We start from the raw sequence: 22,383 nt of genomic DNA, 5'->3' as shown, positions 1-22,383 counted from the left end.
GCTTCCATTTAAGGCCATTTATTGCCAGTGGTCAGTGGGTGCCCGTGAACGTTTACTTGGCCTTGTTTGGTGTATTTGTCTTTATTTGTGTGTGCGCACACATGCCTGCAGGCCACAGTGCACATTGTTCTTCCCCCACTAGGAGATCACACTCAGGTGGGTAGGCCGGCAGCAAGCAACTTCACCACCGAGCCGCGCCGCTGGCCCAAGGCTTTGTGTAATTTTTATAGCATTGGAAGTACATGGCCAAGCTTATGTCTTCAGATGAGTGTGAGTCTCTTGGTTTTACTTTAAACTTCCTGAACTAATTTCCCAAAGTCATGTTGAAGCAGAACAGCAGTTTGCAAATCAAGTTCTCCAGGTTTTGCATTCCTGTGCCGTCTTTTGGTTAATTGCATTCGTTGATAGCAGTTAATTTTACGTTTTAAAAATCGGAAGCCATTGTGCCTGCAAACTGCCTGTTGAGAAGTATTGAAAGGCGGCGTTAGGCTCTGTGGGGAGGTGTCTGCCTGCTCCCACTTCGAGGCCTGGATTTTGCCTCAGTTCCTATGAGACCCAAGTGTTAGGAAGGCTGGTTTGCTTCTTCTCTGTACACAGAGTCTCGTGATGGGTGGACTGTTTCCTTCTGCCTAGTTGGTAGGGAACCCCCCTCTGAAGCCAAGGAAGACCAGGTCTTCACACAGGTATCTGAAGCCTACAGTGGATTTCTTATCCGTGTTCAGACCTTCTTGGCCTTCCACAACATTTATTTATTCATTGATTGTGGATGTATCAAAAATGAAGTAAACTGTAAAACTTTTTAACTCTTTTAAAAATTACAGAAAATGACTTATTCGAATTCCTGAACACAGCCATTTTGACACCTATTTCTCCCTAAAACATTTTTTTAAATTAAAGTTTAAGTTTTTATTTATGTATTTAGAGATGGCTTCACTCTGAAGCTCTGGCTGTTCTGGAGCTCTACACATAAACCAGACTGGCCTCAAACAGAGACTTGCCTGCTTCTGCTTCTGAGTGCTCAGGGGAAATCCTTCATAATGTTGGTCATCTTTGTTCTTTATCCTTAGCCATGGCAAAGTTGCATAGTTATCCAGCCCAGGGTCTGCACTCAGGCACTGTGTCAGTTTCCTGTCTTCATGAGTAATTGTGTCCTCTGGAGGGAGGCGTTTCCCAGTGTGGAGTGGGTAGGACAGGTTCTCCAGAGCTCCTCACCTTCTCCGCAACCTTGCTCGTTATTTCTTGCTAGCCTTATCGTTTTTCCTCAGGCAGCATCTGCACAGAACTATTTTTAGTCTAAAGGAAAATTCATGTCTGAAGTCTCTAAGATAGAGAATGAAGGTATTTACTGCCTAGCGTGCTACTGCAGTTGCTATTCCAGGCTGTAGATCTTTCAGCTGTCCAGTTAGCGTCATTATTTATCAAGGAAAGCCGAGAAAACGTGCTCTAGAATATATGGTTGATAAAATTTGGGAATTAATTGTATCAAGTGGTCATAATAAATTTTGGTGGTATTTTATCAGTGAGCAATCTAGCCTCAACCTAGTATTAATACACACACGCACATACACACACACACAAACAAAACAAACATGTTATTTTTTAGATAACATTTCATTATGTATGTAGCCCAGACTGTCTGGGAACTTGCTAGCCAGCAGAGAGGCTTTTTAAAAATTCTTGATTTTTTTTTGGAGACAGGGACTCACTCCACAGCAGTGGTGGCTGGCTGAGATAGGACACTTTATGTACATAAGGCTGGCCTCAAACTTGCAGAAATCTGAGTGCAGGGATTAAAGGTGAGCACCACCATACCTGGTTGTCTTTTCAAATCGGGTGTCTTCCTCTATTGCTCTGCTCTGCACTGCACGTTTTGAGACAGGATCTCTCTCTCCCTGGACCTGGAGCCTCACTAGTATGGCTGTCTGGGCTGGCCAGAGCTCCAGGGATCCTCCTTTCTTCATCTTCTCAGAGCTAGGATTACAGCTGTGCACCCAGCATAGCCACCCTTGCTTTACATGAGTGCTGGGGATCCCACCTCACATCCTCATGTTTGTGCCACTGCACCATCTCTCCATCCCTGATTGCACCCAGCATAGCCAGCCCTGCTTTACATGAGTGCTGGGGATCCCACTTCACATCCTCGTGTTTGTCCCACTGCACCATCTCTCTATCCCTGATTTCATATATATATATATATATATATATATATATATATATATATGGCCGAGGTTTCACTTAGTTCCCAGGCTGGCTTTGAATTTCGGCCTCCTACCTTCTCTCCACAGTAGTTGGAATTTCAGGTATGTCTCATGCTTGGCAGGATTTTGGATATGAATGAGACCAGTCCAGGATGGTGCAGGCTTTTATAGTTTGGTGAAATAGTTTTCTAAAGAGGCTGTTATTGTGATTACTTTTGAGAAGTAGAATGTCATTGTAAAAGAGAAAATAAAAATAGCAGCTAGCATATCGTAGGCGTAAGTGCTGGCCTCTTCCAAGTAGCTGGCACTTGGCTTCTGACTCATGGTTGGGAAGGGAGGTAGATGAGTGGCCTACTTTTTGCAGGTGGAAACTGAGGAGCAAAGCTCCAGCTTTTGTTCAAGGTCAGTGGAACTGGTGAACAGTCGAGCTGATGGTCCACCCAGGTCGTCTTGAGTCCAGGGCTCATTTGTTCTGGACAGTATCCTAGTCAGCCCTGGCGCTACTCATGAACAGTGGGAATCCCTCTTGTGGTTGTTCAGTCAGTCAGAAACTGTTTCCCCAGCACGTAGACTCCCAGCATTTGAAATGTGTCAGTAAGGATGAGCGTAGTACTTTGTTTTTCCAAGCCAGTGCAATTTTTAATATCAAACTTGAGATGCAGTGGGGAGGTGTGTGCCTCATTAGATCTAACATCATCATTGTTAGATCTAATCTAACGTCCTGGTCTTCCCATGCCTGGCTGCAGGGAGGAGCACCATGGGAGTTAACATAGGAGGCCTGCTCACTGGAGTGTAACTGTAGGACTTCTGAGAGTCTGGGATTCAAACGGGATCACTATCTCCCTTCTCAACACCAACATTTGGTGTTTATTTAAGAGAGAGTTCTCTGCTGAGATGACAGGGAAAAGAGTTAAACCACTGAAGATAAACCTTATCTTTGACTCGGTGTGGGACCTCCTAAGGGATAGTGTCAATGCTTCTCATTAAAAGTGGTAACGCTCAATTAGGTCAGATTGTGAGGACTTAGGAAAGTCAAATATTCTGAGACTTCAGTTATCACACTGTAGCATTGAGTGAGGTTCCATTTGCACATATGGTCTTTAGCATTTTTATAAAATCAGTCCAATTTTAAGCAGATTTCTTAGTATTTTACTTTATTGAGAGTATCACCCTAAAATGTCAAATCTTGGTATGTTTCCAGTGTACTGCAAAGTAGGGCAACTCCAAATATGTTATGTAGCCCAGGCTGGGTTAATTCTTCTGCCTCAGCCTCCCAAGTGCTAAGACTGTGTGGTACTGTCAGACCTGTCCCCTCCCCACTTTTGGAGATCTGTGTTTGGGGTGCTCTGGGCAACGCAGTGTGTCAGCCTGAAGGATTCTTGCACATAGACACATTCCCATCCTGTGTCAGATTCGTTCATCAAACCACAAACGAAGACATTTTATTTTTAGATTGTCTTTGCTGCTTTTTCCTCTCTAACTCCCTTATCCCTGTCATAACCCTCCTCATCTTGTCTCTGGGAATTTTTTAGTTGTTGGTACTTTGTGAAGGGTCTCAATTAGAGTCCCAGTGTCTTCTTACGTTGACTTTCGTTGATGTCTTTTGTAGCAAAGACTCCTTGTTCTCAAAGAATATTTGGCTATATGTATTCAGCTGAAAGTTGGATCAGGCCTTAAATGTTACGGAATAAGCTTTTAAATTCTCTGAATTTTGGCATTGACGTGGATGAAAGTCGGCTTTGGGATGGTGAAACTTGTTACAGCGTGAGAGGTCAGGTGGACCAGTGCTCACAGGTCCCAGGTCAGGGAAGCAAGCCTGAGGATCCTGTTGTTCCTGTGCTTAAGCTGGAGAAGTGCTCAGAAGGGTGGCGAAGCCAGCCTTGGCCATCGGGCAGTACCAGTCCATCCACCGAGGAGAGCTCTCGGACTGCTTCCAGCTAGGCAGCCGGGTCAAGGGGAAGATGAGTGAGTGACTGAAGCTTGACAGCTTGTTCTACTTTTGAACTGTTATCAAGATAGAACTTGTCTAGGCTTCTCGAGAAGTAGCTTCAGGTAGAGGAACAGGGTCTTGTCTGAAGGTTTGATTGTGAAGGGCGTGGTGAACATTCCTTGTAACTCTTTAGATCTTGATGTGTTTGATGCTTTTGATATCTTTCCCACAACACTAATCCTATCCCGAATGAGCACCAACTTTGGGGAATTTATACTTGTATTCCCTGTTCCTACATGACTTTATAACAGCGTGCGGGTGTGCGTGTGCATTTCGCTGGGAGTAGAATTGAAGGCCTCATGCTCCTTGGGCAGACACTCCCACGGAACCATGTTCCTACTCTGTGATGCTTTTAGTACCAAGAAAGTCAGTATTTTTAGCTTTGAGGTTATTTTTATGTGTTATTTGCTGGTTTATTCTGATTTTATCTTGAATGGCAAAGATTTTATTTTTGTTTTTTCCCTCCAGACTTCAGCAGATGATACAGTTTAAATGTTCTCAAAGTGGAAGTCTGAGTTGTTGTTGTGTTGGGTTTTTAAAATCTATTCTATCTTTGCATGTTATTGCCAACACACAGGAGGTGTAATTGTTTTATCATTGAAGTGACAACTTTGCTTGTAAGACCCATGATTTTGTTGTGTTTCTGTACTTGATGTTTCAAAGTCTTGAACATTAAACTGGAGTAGTTTGGTGAAGTTGCTTCCTAGTCACAGTGTGGGTGTGACGTCTTCTGGGCCTGGCATCTCTCCTGTCCATTAACATTTCACACAAACAGCAATTAGCTTACCAAATTAGAGTGTTTGCTGATGACATTTGTTAGCAGGGCCATGAGGAGAGTGCGTTTATTTACATGTGGATGCTCCTGCTGCTTTCAGGTGGTGGCAGGAGGTTAGTGCACGTGCCGTGGAGAAGGAGACCAGCCCGGTGGTGCGCTGCTGCTTCTGCTTGGATATGGACCACCTTGTCGAGAAGTTGCCAGCAGTGGGAAGCTGCTTATTATTGTTGGTCTTTATAAAAGTAAACATCGTAATTAGTAAACTATAATGTGGTACGCAGTGTACATTTTTATTTTGTTTATGAAAGGTTATGTTTTTGAGAGTATGTAATGAGACGGAGGGAAGTACTAGAGAAACAATACTGGATTAAACCGGAGCTGGTCTCTACAAAGGTGCAGGGTAAACCCCAATCAGTGCTCCGAGGGAACCCAGAAAGGATCCGTGTTAGCTTCACAAGTGGGTTTACAATTCTTGAGCCGCTATTCTTTAGAAACCATCTTTGTTCATACGTCCCTTTTCTAGTTTGCTCCACTTTTGATCTTTGATAAGCCAGCTGCAGTATTGTTTCATTAACAGACTTGACTGGTTAACAGATGTTTGCCCTGGCTTGATTGCGTCCCCCTATTAAACCAGCATAGGCACTCATGGAGACCATGCTGGGCCTTTTCCTGTCTCCGAAGACTGGCAGTTCAAAAGAGCAACTTAATTTCATTTACAAGTTCAGTTTTAATTCCTTGGTGTTACTCTGGAAGGCACGTGACATTTAGCTTGTGTTCTCCCTCCTCAGGGAGGTCTGCTGTTCGTCCTCCTTGCTGCTGCTTGTCTTCCGTGCAGCCCCTCACTTGGGGCTGGCTCTGTTGTTGTTAAGCATAGTGCAGTCTTCGCATGCAGCAAGAGGGGTGCCAAGGACCTGATTGAGACATCATGGCTCTTCCACATTTCAAGGGAAGGAGAGGGAACAGTCTGGAGCATGTAGAGACTCTCTCCCACCTTCTTTGATGTCAGACAGCTGGCATGTGGAGTGCAGGGAGGAGGAGGAGGAGAGCCTGGGTCCAGGCTGCCTGTGATCTTCCCAGTGACTTGGGCTGGGAGCCAAAGGCAGTGTGGTTTCTGCAGTAGTTCCTGATGGGACCAGCCCTGTGTTTTGTCCAGTTTCCTGCTGTGCTTGCGGCCCTCTCCAGGCATAAATAGGAAGGATGAAGCCCAAAATAAGAGTGTAAAGATTATAAGGAACAAGAGAAACAGCAGAAGAAAAGAAAGCACAAGCTAAACCCAGTAACAAGGTCATCAAAGATGACTCTGTCCTCATGGTAGACCTGTTTCTCTGGAATTTTAATGTCATGTGTTTCTCGCTTATAACAAAACCAGATTTTAGCTATTGAGCTCGAATTGTGAGTGAAGCTGCAGCAGGTTAACATGTGCTTGTGGAGGTGTGGGGCTCTCTGTGTGGAGCACCAGCTGTTCATCGCATCCTGCTTGTAAGGGAGGGACCGGGGAGAGCGGGCAGTCGAGGGAGCTGGGCACCCTTTCTCCCTTACCTGTGTAAGTTTTGGGTTTGGTGTGGTAGCTCAGGCCCTTAACTCTAGCACTCGGGAGGCAGGGCGGGCAGCTCTGCATGCACGGCCAGCCTGGGCTACAGAGGTGAGTTCAAGGCCAGCCTGGGCTACAGAGGTGAGTTCAGGACTGCCAGGGCTTTATAGAGAAAGACCCTGTTTCAAAACAAAACAGTAACAAAGAGACTGAACAGGAGATGATTTTAGATGAACTATTGGAAAGTAAATGGCAGACATCATTGTCACATCCTTAGCCATTTAGTGAGGAGTGAGAACAGCCTCCTGTATGGATCAGCACTGTCACTCACGGAAGAAGACATCACAAGTGAAGTCAGAGGGTTACCAATAGCCGTATCTTCTCAAATGAGCCTTACTGTTATTTGTAACTTGGTTTAAGACTCAGCAGAGTTCACAAGTGGCATTTGGTCACCATGACTCTCAGCAGAGAACAGCTTTTTTGTTATTTCCGGAGACTTTGCCAGTTTTGAAGAGTTGTTTTGTAGGTTATCTTGAGCTGGTAATTTCTCTGGAGACTGGAACACAGGGCCTCCTGAATGCTACCTAAGCCTGCACCACAGAGGTGCATTTTCAGCTTCCAGGTCTTCCTTTGTAGGAGTAGCCCCTCTCCCCTTTTGTGATTGGTAAGTGCTCAGTGCAGGCTTGAGGCCATGTGACTAACCTTGTGCTCACTGTGTTTGAATTTCCATTGCTGCTTTGTTCACATAAACTTAGTGTTGAAAGCTTTGCAGTCTAATTCTTTCGTTCTGTGGTTAGGAAGTCTAACATGGTTCTCTGTCAGGTTAAGGACGACAGCAGCATAGCCTTCTAGCAGAGTCTTGTTTCCTCGCTTTTGTTCCCAGCTCCTAGGCTGCTTACTCAGAGTTTGACTCAGGGTTCTTGTCCTGCCTTTAACACCAGCCACTCGGCATCTCTGACCATTCCTCTACAGGTGCCTGGCTTTAAAGCTGGGTTTCGGTTTAGCTGGTCAGGACTGGTTAACGTCTCACACCAGCCTCCCTTGCTGGGGGGGGGGGGGGGGAGGAGTGGTGGGGGCACGACTATAATCCCAGCTGTCAGGAGGCCAAAGCCCGATTTATTCAAATTCAGGGCCAACTTGGGCTCTGTACTGAGACCCTGTCTCAAAAGCAAAGCAAAACAATAAGTAAAACCCATTCCCTTTAAAATTAAAAACCAAAACAAAGTATTTAAGTCCTTTCTTTTTACTATCTGCCAGGTTACCATGTGGACAACGATGACAGAGGCCCTGGGCCTTAAGTATGGGTGCTGTGGGCTGGCCATCATGTTGTCCCCTTGGTGCACAGTGCTTTACTCCACTCAGATTTTGTAGTATGGCAGAATATGCTTACAGAGATGGGTCATTCTCTGGGAGTGAAGCTGGCCTCAGGTTGCAGTGTGCTTGTCTGGGTTCTAGGACTGAAGGAAGCTATGTTCCTGAATTGTTTCTAAGGGTGGTAGCAGGGCCTGTCTTGCCCCTACATGATGGTGTCCCTTTACCAACAAATGAATATACCAGTGTAGTTTGGAAAACTTTGTGGGGCTGGAGTAGGAATTGAGACAGGGTCGTACTCTGCAAATTTAGGTTGACCAGGAACCCAAAGTGTAGCTCAGGCTGGCCTTGAACTCAGACTTCCTATATTAGCTTTTGGCATGCTGAGATTACACTTGTGCTAGATCCTGCTTCTGGGTTTTCCCACGGGGTCTGGAAATTGAACTTGGATCCTGTTGTTTGTTTTTGAGATAGTTTACTGTTCTAAGGGTAGCTGGCCTTCAACTTGAAGTTTGTGTGTTCATGGTGAAGGCACGTGACTTTTGAGAAATACATTTAGAGAGAAAGATCTTTTAGCTGAATGCCCTCAGAGCACATTTAAAAAGTAGCTAGCAGCCCAGGGGTGCGTCTCAGTATGCGAAGGCACTTGCCACTAAACCTCATGACTGGCGTTCAATTCTGAGAGCTGGCGGGGTAGGAAAGGGCTGATCCCAGCCTGCTGTCCTCTCACGTCCACACGTGCCCCACAGTGTGGGCCTCACATTCCACAGTAAACAAATACGTGTAAAGATGAATTTTAGAAACAAAAAAAAAAACATTATCGTGCATGTGCAGGAGTGGCCTGCATGGTGGAACCCAGGGATTAAACTCAGGTTTTTCCATGAGCACTTTACTCTACCTGAGCAGTCTCAGAGGCCCAGAGCTTCATTTTTGAGGTAGCGTCTCACTGTTGGCTCTGGCTGGCCTGGGACTCCGAGAGATCCGCCTGCCTCTGTCTCCAGAGCACTGGAATCAAAGGTGTGTGTGTGTGCCACCAGGCCCATCTTTCAGTGCCTCAGAGACTAAACAATTTTGGAAGTATTTTATCTCTGTTATTTCAACTTCAAGCCCTCAGTTAAGGACCCTGAACAGCTGGAAAGGAAACCACACAGGTGTCTGTGTTTCTTTTTTGTTGTTCTTGAAAAAAATTCAGAGAGATAAACAGCAAATAAATGCGGGTGTTGGGGAAGGGGCTCTAGACTCTTCCTTCACAGTGCGGCTGCGTCTCCCCAGTTGTTGCCCGTAGCTGAAGTGCTTTGGAAACACCAAATGTTGCCAGTGGGTGAGGAATAAGAACTATTTAGCTATCAGCCTATCAGCGTGCTTTCCAGAGCTGATAAAACCTTCCATCTTTCCATCTGATGAGCTCTGACCTTCTGAAACCTTCCAGTTTATCTCATTTTCCACAACTACTGAGTCTAACACGATACCAACAATTACACCCCCACAAAGCGTTTGTGCCGACTTATAAAATCACCCCTGTATTGGAAAATTGCGTTGTATCTTGATTTCAATTTAGCATGGTATGTTGGTTAGCAATAAATCTTGCTAATGTATAAACACAAGCCTGCAGGCAGCTTGGAGAACACTGATCAGGTGCAAATTGTATGTATTTTGCAAGCATTTCAGAAATTCAGAGCAAAATGAAATAAATAGTTATGACTGAGAGCACCACTTTTTTTTTTTTTTTTAAAGTACTCTTGTATATGTCCTGTGAGAAGATTCTCAGTCCTCCTGAAGTTCATGATTTGTGTGGGGGACCATTTTTAATTTTCCTCTGCAGTTTGTGGCATTCAATGAAAACAAATAGGCGTGATTGAAAATACTGTTTGTGCCCATAACGTACAGGTATGTGCTTGGTGGTTTACGTTGTATGTGAAGATCATAGCAAACCATACAAGAAAATACTCGTTTAAACACATTGTAATGTTCTTTGGTTTGAAAATAGAGCTGGGCGTGGTAGCACTGTCTTTAATGCCAGCACTGTAGAGGCAGAGGCAGGCAGACTTCCAGCCCAGTCCCGTCTACAAAGAAGTTTCAGGACAGCCAGGGCTCCGCACAAAAACCCTGTCTGGAGAAACAAGCAAACAAACAAGAAAGAAAGCTTACAAAATAATTTTACATGAGCCCCGAGTGACCGAGAGCTGCCAAGTAGGTAGTGAATTTCACAGGAAAACAGACAGGCCAAAGAGGCGATGGCCTCTCTCGGGCAGTGCCTGAGTGGGCACAGGACGCCTGGTACACAGGCTGGCGGGAGTGCGTTTGCCCACATTCTGCCTCAACCCCTTCACAAGTCTCTTCTCATAATGTGCAAAACCTGTGCTGGGGGGCCCTGTGGGAATTATAAAGAGAAGGCATGTTGGAATGGATTTAAGCAGCTAGTTGAAGCCTGTCTAGATGCACAGCTGGGATCTTGTCTCATGTGACTACTATGTTGCACTTCCTTTTCAGAGTGACTGAAATGTTTCAGTTTTTATCCATTAGTGTTATGTATGAGGATGATGTATGTGCCGGTACATGCATGCTGCTGTACATACATAGAGGTCAGAGCACAACTGAGCGGTTAGTCCTCTCTCTCCACTCTCGGCTCTGGGGCTCAAGCGCAGGTCATTAGGCTTGCACGGCAAGTACTGTTTCTTAACTGAGCCATCTTGTTGGCCATAAAGTTGATGAATGCTCTTCTGGTATATGTGGGTGTGCCATGTGCATGCCCATAGAGGCCGAAAGAGAGCAGCGTCAGATCATGGAAGCAGAATTACAGATGCTTCTCATCTGCCTTGTGGTGCTAGGAACTGATCCAGGACCTCTACAAGACCTGCGTGCTCTCTTAACTGTTGAACCATCTCCCGTTGGATTCCTTGAGCTGGAGTTCTAAGTAGTTGTGAGCCTCCTGATACCAGGGTGCTGGAGACTGAATTTGTCTTTTCTGAGAGCAGCAGTGTTTTTAAGTGCTGAGTCCATGTTAGGACTGCTGTCAATTAGGGATAGATGCTGTTTAAAACCAAAGTGGACTTCAGCACTTGCAGCAGGGCATCTGTGGATTGGTAGACAGACACACTGCAGAGCTGTGAGGCGAGCTGAGGCCCAGGTCGATGGAAGCTGCGTGTCACTTTCATTGTATCTTAAAGAGGTGATGGATAAGCCTGTCTGTCTGCCGGCTCTACATTCTTATGGTATAATACAGTGAGGGAGGAAGAGGCAGGATTATAAGTAACTTGAGGCCAGTATCTCTAGCCTGGGCTAAATGAAACTTTGTTAAAATAAAAATAAAAGACCTAATAAGCTGGGCCTTATTTGCTTCAAATTCCTGTTGTAAAAATCTGAGTTACAGTGTTGGGCTTGTGGAAGACCTGGGTTTGGTTTCTAGCACCTATTTGGTGGCTAACAGACATCTGTAATTCTATGTCCAGAGGATCCAATGCTCTTTTCCGACCTCCCCAGGCAGCCCTATGGCATACAAACCTATACAGGCAAAACATTCATATACAAAAAATTAATCTGTTAAAGAAATCTGAGTTGCGGTTGTGTCCTGTTGTATAGGCCTGAAGTCTCAGCTACTTAGGGGGCTGAGGCAGGGGGTGTCAAGTTCAAGTTCAACCTGGGAAACTTATTGAGACCCCTCCCCAAAAAGATTGATTATAATTGCGTGCGTGCGTGCGTGTGTGTTGTGTAGATACCCACAGGAGCTGGAGGTGTTGGATCCTCATGTAGGTGTATAGTGAAGGTGATTAAGAGCCACACACTGGATGCCTGGGAACTGAACTTTGAAAGAGCAAGAAGTGTTCTTAAACAGTGAGCCATTTCTCTAGCCGGAGATTTTGTTAAGAACTGGGGATTTCTCTCTCTCTCTCTCTCTCTCTCTCTCTCTCTCTCTCTCTCTGTCTGTCTATAAATCATGGAGTGCTATCACTTCCCACCCCCTAAAATAGGAAAGAAATACGAATTTAGGAAGTTAATAAATGAATGCTTATAATCAAAACAAGGTTACAGTTGGAATGCTTAGTGGAAGTTTAACACTCATTTTTCCTATTATTATTTGTAGTAGTACTTCAGTTATTTTGAGACGGGCTCTAATGTTGACCAGGCTGATTTCATATAGCTGAGACTGACCTTGAATTCCTGGTCCTGTCTACTCCGAAGTTCTGGGATCACAGGTGCACCACGCCATACCTCGATCTTTTTTCATTTTTAAAAAAATAAATCAATGTTTCCAATTTTCTTTCTGAGGGATCGAGTGTAAACGGCTTAGTTGGTAGAGAGCCTCCTTAGCATGCATGAAACCTGGGGTTTTATTCCTTTCTGCATGACATACACCTTCCCACCAACTGGTGCATTTTAAGAACCACCAGTGGAAGCTGGATGGTGCTGACTTTAATCCCAGCACTCAGGAGGCAGAGGTGGGTGAACACTGAGGCCAGCCTGGTCTACAGAACAAGTTGCAGGACAGGCAGGATTACACAGAAAGACTCTGGTGAAAACAAAAACCTCCAGTAACTGTTAGTGACTAAGCAGTAAGTCATCTTAGTCTCATAGACAGCCTGTCATTCTCCCCCAAAGGCAACACATCTTAACAATTCCTTATCTGACATTTTCCAAAGATACTCTGTATACCTGTGTTTTTCCTTTAAGAAGAAACAGCCTTCATGCGTGTTTAATGGAGCATGTGCTATATTAGAGGTTGGACTAGGATCATATAAAGCAGCTCACGTTCTTTTTTTATCAATAGTGTACTCTAGGACGCATCCCTGAGTTCAGTGGCCAGGTTAGAGGTGTAAATAGTTTAAATTTCACTTTGTCTCTCTGAGAAACTATCCCAGCTCTTTTATGGCCTCTGAGGTTCATTTTTCGTTCATAGGCCTGCTCTTCTGCAAGATAATGGGAAAAACAAATTCTGTGTATTTTCTTCCAATGCTTTTCTGTTTTCACTTTTTATTATTGAGCTTTTGATCCATCTGGAGTTTATTTTACTCTAAGGAATGAGGTAGGAATCCAATTTTACTTTATTATCTTTTCAGATGGCAGCCCAGCTGTCCCGTTACCATTCGTTGAACAATCTCTTTATTCTTCTGTATATGAAATTCCATCTTTATCCCAAACTAAGCATGTGTGCTTGAGTTTATTTTTAGACTGTGCAGCGCGCGCACCTGTAGCACGGGCCTCGCTACTGTAGCTTCCATACATGTTTATTACCTGGTAAGTAAGCCAGGCTCCTTGATTACTTTTTCACCGTCTTCATGGATAATTGTGCTGTTTATTTCCCCCTGCCGCTCCAAAAGATCTTACTGACAAATGTCGGTGTTTGAATGACCTCTTTTAGAAGAGCAAGTCTAATGTATCTCTCCACTGTATCTTTTCAATTAGAATGAGTTTCCTGTAAGAAAGACCTTTCACTCTCGGGTCAGCATCAGGAGTGGCCTCGCCCCTTGTCAAGGGTAAAGAGCAGCTCCTGAGCACCATGGCTTCAGTTCCTCCTCTCACTGCATTATTCTGGAGCAAACCCCACACATGGCGGTGTCATCTTGCCCGTGTATTTAGGCAGATAACCATTGCCATCATCTTCGTGGTCTTGAGTCTGAGAATGGAGCTATGTGGGTGGTGTGTGCTGACATGATTTAGCAAGTGCTGCTAAATTAATTCCTGGGTTTGATTTTTTTTCTTATAAAAGTCAGATCTTCCATTTCCTGTTCCCCACCATTTTTCTAATGACTTTAAATTTAAATTTTATTTTAATCACTTAAGTTTTTGATAAGGTCTTACTGTGTAGCCCTGGATAACCTGGAACTCTTAATGTAGCCTAGACTGGCCTTGCTCACAGGTCCTTCCGCCTCTTCCAGATGCTGGGATTAAAGGCGTGTGCAGCATGCAGGACTAATATGTTTGGTTTTAATTGAGTATATGTTTGTGTGTGTAGTATATGCATATTTTGAGTAACAGTGCCTGCAAAGACCAGAGGCATGGACTCCCACAGAGCTTGGGTCATAGGCACTGTTACCTGGGCACCGGTGGCCAAGCTGGGGTGGTTTACACATGTACCCTTAACCACGGAGCCATCCCTCCAGTCCCATAGCACCATGTAGGTGATGCATGTGTGCACGGGAGCTTGGGCCAGACACTAAGAAGCTGATAGCATCAACAATAGTGCTTTTCAGTGTGGTGATGGCATTTGTCACGTGGGTCTTTATCCTGTGAGTTAGGAGAGGCCTCCTAAAGGCTTTCATCTGAAGTGCAGACATCACGGCGTGGATAAATAATGGCGGGAGCATGAGAGGTAAAAGTTTAACAGGAAGAGGCAGAAATGTGAATAACGCGTGATCCCGGTGGAGGGTGCAGCAGCATCCAGTGCGTACTACAGACAGCTTCTATGGGGTGGACGGTTTTCCTGCACACTGGACGCAGATGTCCCTGAAGTACACAGCCGCTGCTATGGCTCAGCAGATAAAAAGGCACTTGCTACCCAGCTTGGAGAAGAGTTTGGGATCCACGTGATAGGAGAAGAGAAGGGCAGGACTGACTCCTTCGAGTCACCTAACAACCTCCACGCATGCAGAGAGTGCATGCACACAGTGTGATGAAAAAATTAGATTGCCTTGCTGTCTTTACCTACAGAAAATAAGGCTATATCGCTCTTATAATTAGCATTTCTATCCTAAATTGAAGGTAGTTATATGTTATTATTTAAAATATTTTGTTAGTTGCAGTTGAGTACTGTTTGCCAAGGCTCTGAGCCTAGGGCCTGCTCTCAAAGATTATCCAGCAGTAAAGAGATGCTGAAGACGTGCTAGCACCAGGTTGAGGCTTTCACTACAGTTGAGATTACCTCACTTCATCTCGAGTCTCTGAGCCTGTGGGATAAAGTCCGACACTTGGGGACGTGCAGCTTCAGGTCTAAGCGTGATGTCAGGAAAGGGATCGTCTACATGCAGTGCAGTTTGCAGTGCGGCTTTGTCTGCCCTGGTCAGCGCTGAGTTGTCGTAGGCGCTGGGAAATTTCGGGACCTCTGGATAGGTTATGTTTAGCCAAGTGCTGTCTTGGTATAGAGATGTCATGTCGCAGCCTAAATTGATACTGGTCTCTGGCTTCGAAGTTGCTCTTGTGAGTATGTCTTTGATTATCTTTCTAGCACACACACACACACACTCACACACACTCACACTCACACATACACACTCACATGCACACACTGAGTTTCTGCTGTTCCTTGGAAGCCTCTTGAAAATGACAAGATCATGTCTGCCTTGAGTTTTATATCCTCATACAAGATGTAATTGAATAAAACATATTACCCATCTGGCCGGGAAAACCTCAGTGGCACTCAGAATAACTTACTAACACATTTTTGAATCATGATAGCTTGAGGTTTTCTGTCTTTCTGTCTGTCTCTCTCTGTCTCTCGTCTCTGTCTCTCTCTGTCTCTCTCTCTCTGTCTCTCTCTCTCTCTGTCTCTCTGTCTCTCTCTCTCTCTGTCTCTCTCTCTCTCTCCCTCTCCAGTTTCTTTTTAGCTGTTGCAAAGGGAAGTTCCCCTGACACAGGGATGTGAGGCCATGACTTCATGCTGCCAGTTGTTTTACAGGCGTTTGGCTCTGCCGCCTTGCAGATGGTAAGACTCTGGGTGGTGGGGAAATGTGTGCTGATTATCTTATTGAATTAAGGTAACCTTTTGTTGCCCACTGAATTCTGCAGACCAGTTGGCTAGTGAACAGCTGCTGGGGTGGTCTGGTTTGGGGATTTGAGGAACACAAAGACCGTCTTAAAGGGTGGTCATTCTAATCCAGGTATCCAGCAAAGCAAAGCTGAAAGCTTTCTTCTTCTTCTGACGCTGTTTGTGTTCCCATGGAAGGGAGTGAGCAGCAACAATCTTTCCTAAAACTTTTGCTCAATTATACTGAATTATTAAAACTGGTGTAGTATTTTGACAGGTCCTAGAAAACTTTACCTAGCGTAGCAAACTGAAGCCACTATGCTTTCATAATATTTGCTGTTGCCAGAAGCATGCTGATTTCATGGCCGTCTGTGTCTGAAGATCACGGTGGAGGAATGGAATTGTTTTTATTTTGAGTTTATTATCAACTATTCTAGAAACTCAAAGCTTGCTTTGCTGTTGCCATCTGTCTGCAAATCCTAGCTGCACAGCTCTGGGCTTGGGTTGTTTTGGTTTCAGTCTGTCACTTCTATGTGGAGTCTGCTCAGTCTGAAAACCACTGCTGGAGACTGCTGTTGCCACCGCCGCCGCCGCCGCCCCTCCTCTTTCTTCCTTTCTGAAACAAGGTCTTGCTTTGTGGACCGTACTGGCCTCAAACTAGAGATCTTCCTGTCTCAGCTTCTTAGTGCCTGGGAAACCTCACTCACAACATAATTGAGATGTTGCTGTTGCCGAAATTGTATGGCTTATTTCCCTTCTAGGAGAATGTTTATGGGATGGATGGATCGTTTTTGGCTCCTTAGAGCACAGTAGATAGGTGACCACAGAGAAAATGGGATGGCCTGGTTGTTGTCAGAGAGAATTCATTTTGTGGTGTTTGAAGACAAACATCCGTCTATCACAGTGTGACCATTTCTTGTGCCTTAGGATTGCCCTCTGAATTGGAAGTCCACTTTTCCCTTCAGATGCCTCTGCTGCTAATGCTCCTGCCTGCACATATTTTCCCTGCAAGCACACACCCTTCTGGGCCGTGGACTTGGCCTCTTTATTTTATTCTCATAACTGTGAGGTAGGTCTTAATAGCTCTGTGTTACAGACAAGGAAACATCTCCCTAGGGTGGTTCAGTAGCTGCCCAGTATCACATGCTAATTAGGGCTGGGCATATGGAGGCCAGGGCTCTCAGAATCTGAGGCTTGCATGTTGCACTGCCTTGCTGCTGTGTCAACATCAACCTTGTTATCAGACCACACTGTTGGAATCAAACTAAGCTCTCCTTCAGGGCTTCAGAATCTGCGTCCACGCTAATATGATTGATGGTGAAAACAATTGTGTGTGTGCGTGCGTGTGTGTGTGTGTGTGTGTGTGTGTGTGCGCGCGCGCGAGCTGTGCGCGCGTGCATGGTGGGCATACTGAAGCCCGAGGCCATCTCAGGTGTTGATACTTGCCCTCCAGTCTGTTTGAGGCCGTCTCTTGTGTTAATTGTTTGGATGCTTAGGCTCCGTTTGTGTGCTAGGCTCCCCCATAGCCAGCCAGCCCGCCCTGGTACTCTGGAACCTCCTCCTTCCTTCTCACTTCCCAGTGGGAGCCTGGAGGTGACAGCCACATGCTGAGCACTGCCATGCCTGCTTTACAAGGGTTTCTGGGGACCCAAATGCAGATCTTACTGCTTGTACCACAAATCTTTTACCCACTGAGAATTTTTTTCATAATATCAAATATTTTTATTTTTGTCTGTTCTGTTACTTATTTTTCTGTATGCATGCTCTCTGTATAACTACTCACAGTCAGAGAATAGATAAGCTAATGAGCATTATATGTTTTGTACAAAAATTACCATGGTGGGCTGGAGAGATGGCTCAGTGGTTAAGGGTACCGACTGCTCTTCCTGAGGACCTGAGTTCAATTCCCAGCAACCACATGGTGGCTCACAACCATCTGTAATGGAATCTGATGTCATATAAAATACCACAATAAAATAAAATAAATTACCATGACATTTTATAACATTTTTCTAGTCTAAATTGTTTTTTTTTTTCTTTTGGCTGGAGAAATGATTCAGTGGTTGTGAGTACTGGATGCTCTTCCAGAGGACCTGAGTTTGAGTCCTAGCACCCAGATGGAGGCCCCCAAGCATCTGTAACTGCAGCTCCAGGGTCTCTGGTGCTCTCTTCTGGCCCCCACTGGCACCAGACACATATGTGGTGCAGATATGCCTGCTGGCAGGCCACCTACTCACATAAGATAAAAATTTTTTAAAAAGTAGTTTTTCTTATTTTTGGATGTAGGTTCTTATGTAGTCCATTCTGACCTTGAATTCTTGAAACTTCTGGTTCTTTTAGCCCCATCTGAGAATACAGAGAAAGGGGTTCTCTCAAGGGCTTCAGGTTCTGTTAATAAGTCTAGCAACATATTATGCAGTCTGCCCTTACACACCCCTGTGTCTGATTATTTTGCCACTTAAACCCCTTCCCCCATGAAGAAAGAGCTTGGCCACCTTTTGCACGGTGCAAGTTGTTGTGCTACTCGCTGGCTTATTTAGAAACAGCTCGACATGCTTTTGTCAAACTTGAGTGGTTTTTGGAGGTTGTATTTAGGGTGATCAGGAGATGTATGTCATGTTTTCTGATATGCTGTCAGAGTTAATGTACAGAGATTTTAAACATGAGGCCTGAAATTGAAATTCCCAAGGGCAGACTTTGGTTTGCATGTTAGAATTGGTAATGTTTCAATTTGTCTCCTCCATGTCTTAATTGAGTTGAGTGGCAGGGTCTCTGTCCGCACGCTCAGTGGTGCCTCCCCATCTGATAACAGCTACTTGTAAATTGATCCATTTGATAGTTTTTATTTTAAGATAATTGTTTGTTGAGAGATGATTTCAGTTATTTCTTGTCTGAATTTTCTCTTCTCTCTTCCTGGGAATGGAATCATACAGCCCTCATTCCCCAGCCCTCAAAAGCAGTTGTTTTGAACTTGAGGGGAAAGTCAGCTTTTGAGCTCACAGAGCGAGTGGACGTCAGGGGTGATCGTCTCCCACTCCTGTTCGAGTTACCTGTGCAGCCCTCTGGTTCACCCATAGTGAACTTCCCTTGAGTGCACTCTCCCATGTACTGCTCCATGCGGCAGAGTAGAGCAGGGCAGAGCAAGTCACTCCATGCTCTGGAGCCTGCGCTGTATGTAATTAAGCCATGCTGCAGGGGCCAATAAATGGCCTGCACCAAACTCACTGTTGTAGAGAAACTGACACTAAAGTCAGCTAGGCCACAGGCCTCAGACAGCCAGCCACACAGCACTCGCTCTTTGTGTCCTATCAGAATTTTGGACGCCATCTTTGGAAGTCTCCAAGCCTCTAGTGATTTAGTCGTCTCTGAGCAGCTGAAGCATCATGTGCTTTATTGGTCTGCACTTGCTCATTGGTCCAGTTTAGTGGGCGCTGACCTTCTAGGTTGGTTGTGAACTCTGTGGAACGAGAAGCTCTGTGACTTACCTTCCTTTTCTTTTCTTTTTTTTAAAGCCGTTATCCACACTGCCTACCAATTTGTTTTGTAGATACGTGAGACATATTTAATTCGATTTTTGAAAAAAGTTTCATTTTATCTTGCATATGGGTGTTTTGCCCACATACATATATGCATATACATATATACACATATATTTATACATATACCATATATGTACCTGATGCCCAAGGAGGTCAGAAGAAGGTGTCCAAGCACCTGATCTCCTGAAACTGTTGTTACAGGCAGTCCTTAGCCTTTAAGGTGGGGTGCTGGGAGCCCGAACTCTGGTCTTCTTAAATAAAGAACAGCAAGCGCTCTTAACTGCTAAGTCATCTCTCCAGCTCCTATTTCATTCAGTTTTTAAAAGTAACTTGCAGGGTTGAAAAGGCCCGCTAGGTCCTGTGCTAAATCTGTGCTTTGTGCGAAATTCCTACAACGGGTCATGTATGCAGCCTGTGTTCCAAGTTCTAGGGTGGAGCTCCTGTGCCCCCAATGCAGCATGTGCTGTCTTAGGGATGACTAGGGTGTTGATTTGAGTCCACACTAGCTGAGAGAGAATGGGAAGAGGGCACAATCTTGACTTGTCACTAGGTTAGTGCTGCAGAGGACGATTTCCTGATGCTTATCTGACCACCTGGTTCACTTCCTCCTCACAGCCACGTAGATTCAAGAGCCTGTTGTCCTTTCTTGCTAAAAGAATCGCCACCCACTGGTTGTTAGGACATCCTGTCTTCTCAAACGAGCCAACGGGGATGGGGGTGGTGGGGGTGGGGGTGGTTGTGGTTGGCATTATCCCCACTGACCTAAGAGGAAATTGAGTCCTGGAGGCAGTCAAGGCCACACACATTCAGGTCAGAGTCAAATTGTATTTCTGACACCAGTTCTAGCCTTTCTGTTTAACGCTAGGCTTTCTCTCTGGGGTTGAGGATCTCTCTCTTCCCAGCATCCTGAAGTTCTTTATTGTGGTGTATTAAGAAACCTGTTCTTATAATCTTGGCATCTCCCATAGCACTTACTCGAGGGTGATGTTAGACTTGATGTGTGACTGTCCTGTCCTGACCTGTCCTGACCTGTCCTGACCTGTCCTGACCTGTCCTGTACTGTGGAAAAGGGAACTCATTGACTACACCTGCCTACTGGTGTGGAATCTATGGAATGAAGTCATTTCAGTGGCCATCCCCAGGCCCTGCCCCTTCATTTTATTCTTCCTCATTTAGGCATAGTGAGTTTCTACTCTGAACCATGTGATTTCATAGAGTTCACATTCAGGACGTGATAGATGACAGGAAGGGAATTGGTGGCTGTGAGACCATGGCTTTGTTGCCCTGCGGAGAGCTGCACCCAGGGGAGTCCTTCTGGAAGAGGACTTGAGAGCTTTACAGAGTCCAGGTGGAAGGGCTTAGTCAGTGTTTGAGCTCATGTGGCCGTGACAGAGTGGACCAAAGCACTACACATTGAGTAAGACTGGGGACAAGATGACCGACTGGCTTTGTATTTTTAAAATCACGGAGAGGCATGACAGCTAAGTAGGTGATGGGGGTGGGTTGGGCTGTGTATAAACAGCAATACAGGTTGAGTACCCCCAATCTGAAGAATCAAAGTTAGAAATGCTTCAGAATCTAAAACTGAACTGGTAGAATCTATACAAATATTCCAACCCTCTCCCCAAACAAAGAGACAGACAAAAGCTCGTAAGTTCGGAAACCCCTGGGCCCGTGCATTTCATCTGCAGCAAGTGCTCACTCTGTAATGGGGAACTGTGAGCTTTCGGAAGATCCATAATGGGTTTGGAGTGGATATAGCTTGACGACCCAGTTTTTAAAACTTTGTGGGTTTTTTTTGGGGGGGGGTGATTATATTTTAATTACAACATTTACCCCTTTCCTTTCCTCCGTCTGAACCTTCCCATACAACTTCTCTTCTCTCCTTGAAATTCAGGACGTCTTTTCATTGGTTGATATTACATGGATATATGTATTTGTATATACATACATTCCCAAATATGCATGATCCATACAATGTTATTTTATATAATGTTTCCAAGGTTGTTTGGCACTGGACAACTAGTTGATATATGACCTTATTTTAAAGAGAGGTTAGTTAAGACAACAGTCTTTGCAACTTAGTGTCAAACAGAAGGCAGGACAGAAGATGGGAGAGAGGTAGAAGATGGGAGAGAGGTAGAAGATGGGAGAGAGGTAGAAGATGGGAGAGAGGTAGAAGATGGGAGAGAGGTAGAAGATGGGAGAGAGGTAGAAGATGGGAGAGAGGTAGAAGATGGGAGAGAGGTAGAAGATGGGAGAGAGGTAGAAGATGGGAGAGAGGTAGAAGATGGGAGAGAGGTAGAAGATGGGAGAGAGGTAGAAGATGGGAGAGAGGTAGAAGATGGGAGAGAGGTAGAAGATGGGAGAGAGGTAGAAGATGGGAGAGAGGTAGAAGATGGGAGAGAGGTAGAAGATGGGAGAGAGGTAGAAGATGGGAGAGAGGTAGAAGGGAAATAGATGATTGGTTGTTAGAATAGTCTTCTTCCTAAGTAAAGCTTTTCGCTATTTTTGAGGTAGGGTTTGACAGCACACTCAGGTCCTCTTGTTTAGTCTTTCTTAGCTTCCGTAATCGTGTATTACACCCGTGGACTACCTACCCAGCCTTGCTTGTGTGTACTGGGCACAAACCAGCCCAAGGTCTCACGTGTGCTAGGGGAACTCTCCCAACTGAATTACATCCTCCTTAAGTTGCCGTCTAAAATTGGAAAAGCACATACAGATTTACCGTAGAAGTCTCTGGTCATGTCCTGCAGTCCTAAGGAAGTAAATGACAAGCTGGCTGGGGCGGGTGACTGCTGCTGTCTCTCATGTGTTGTCTTTGTTCAGGGATCTTTCTCAGTTACCTTCACAGTCATCCTCCATGTCAGTTTTATAATCAGCAGGACTGATGGGCAGTTAGTGAAGTTGGTTATCTTGAGAGGTTAGTTCTCCTTACAAATATATGTTATTTGTGTGTGATTTTAAGTCAGTCTTGTTTGTTTAGAGTATTCAGGTTCATTATAATTTATTAGAATTTATTAGAAGGGACAGAGTTCCTAAACATTCCACCTACCCGTCACAGGCGCAGCCTCCCTTGTTACCAGCACTTCTACCAGAGCGACTGGTTTGTTGCTGATGAGCCAAAATGGAGACACCAATGATGCATGAAGTCCACGGTTGCCATTAGTCTTCGGTTTGGCACTATATGTTCTGTAAAATACAGCACCACCAAGGAGACCTTTGCTTTGTGAGCGTCCCTGGTGTACAGCACGAGTTTGGTGCTGTGTGAGGAACCTTTCAGATGCAGGCTGTGGACTCCCAGTCAGTACACAAGCAGACAGTACGGCTGGTTGGTCATCGGCTTTGTTTGGCTGTTTCT

The 22,383-nt window shown here is 45.0% G+C and overlaps 1 protein-coding gene across 17 annotated transcripts in view; it reads left to right on the top strand.

Annotated features, from left to right (window-relative positions):
• The window catches only part of Kat6b (lysine acetyltransferase 6B), a 177,782-nt gene that overhangs the window by 18,034 nt on the left and 137,365 nt on the right, over window positions 1-22,383 (top strand).

The sequence above is a fragment of the Rattus norvegicus genome, chromosome 15 (assembly GCF_021556685.1).
Source record: "Rattus norvegicus strain SHRSP/BbbUtx chromosome 15, alternate assembly SHRSP_T2T, whole genome shotgun sequence".
Taxonomy (NCBI): Eukaryota; Metazoa; Chordata; class Mammalia; order Rodentia; family Muridae; genus Rattus; species Rattus norvegicus.
Note: the sequence above shows the minus strand (reverse complement) of the source record. Positions and strands in the feature narration are given on the sequence as shown.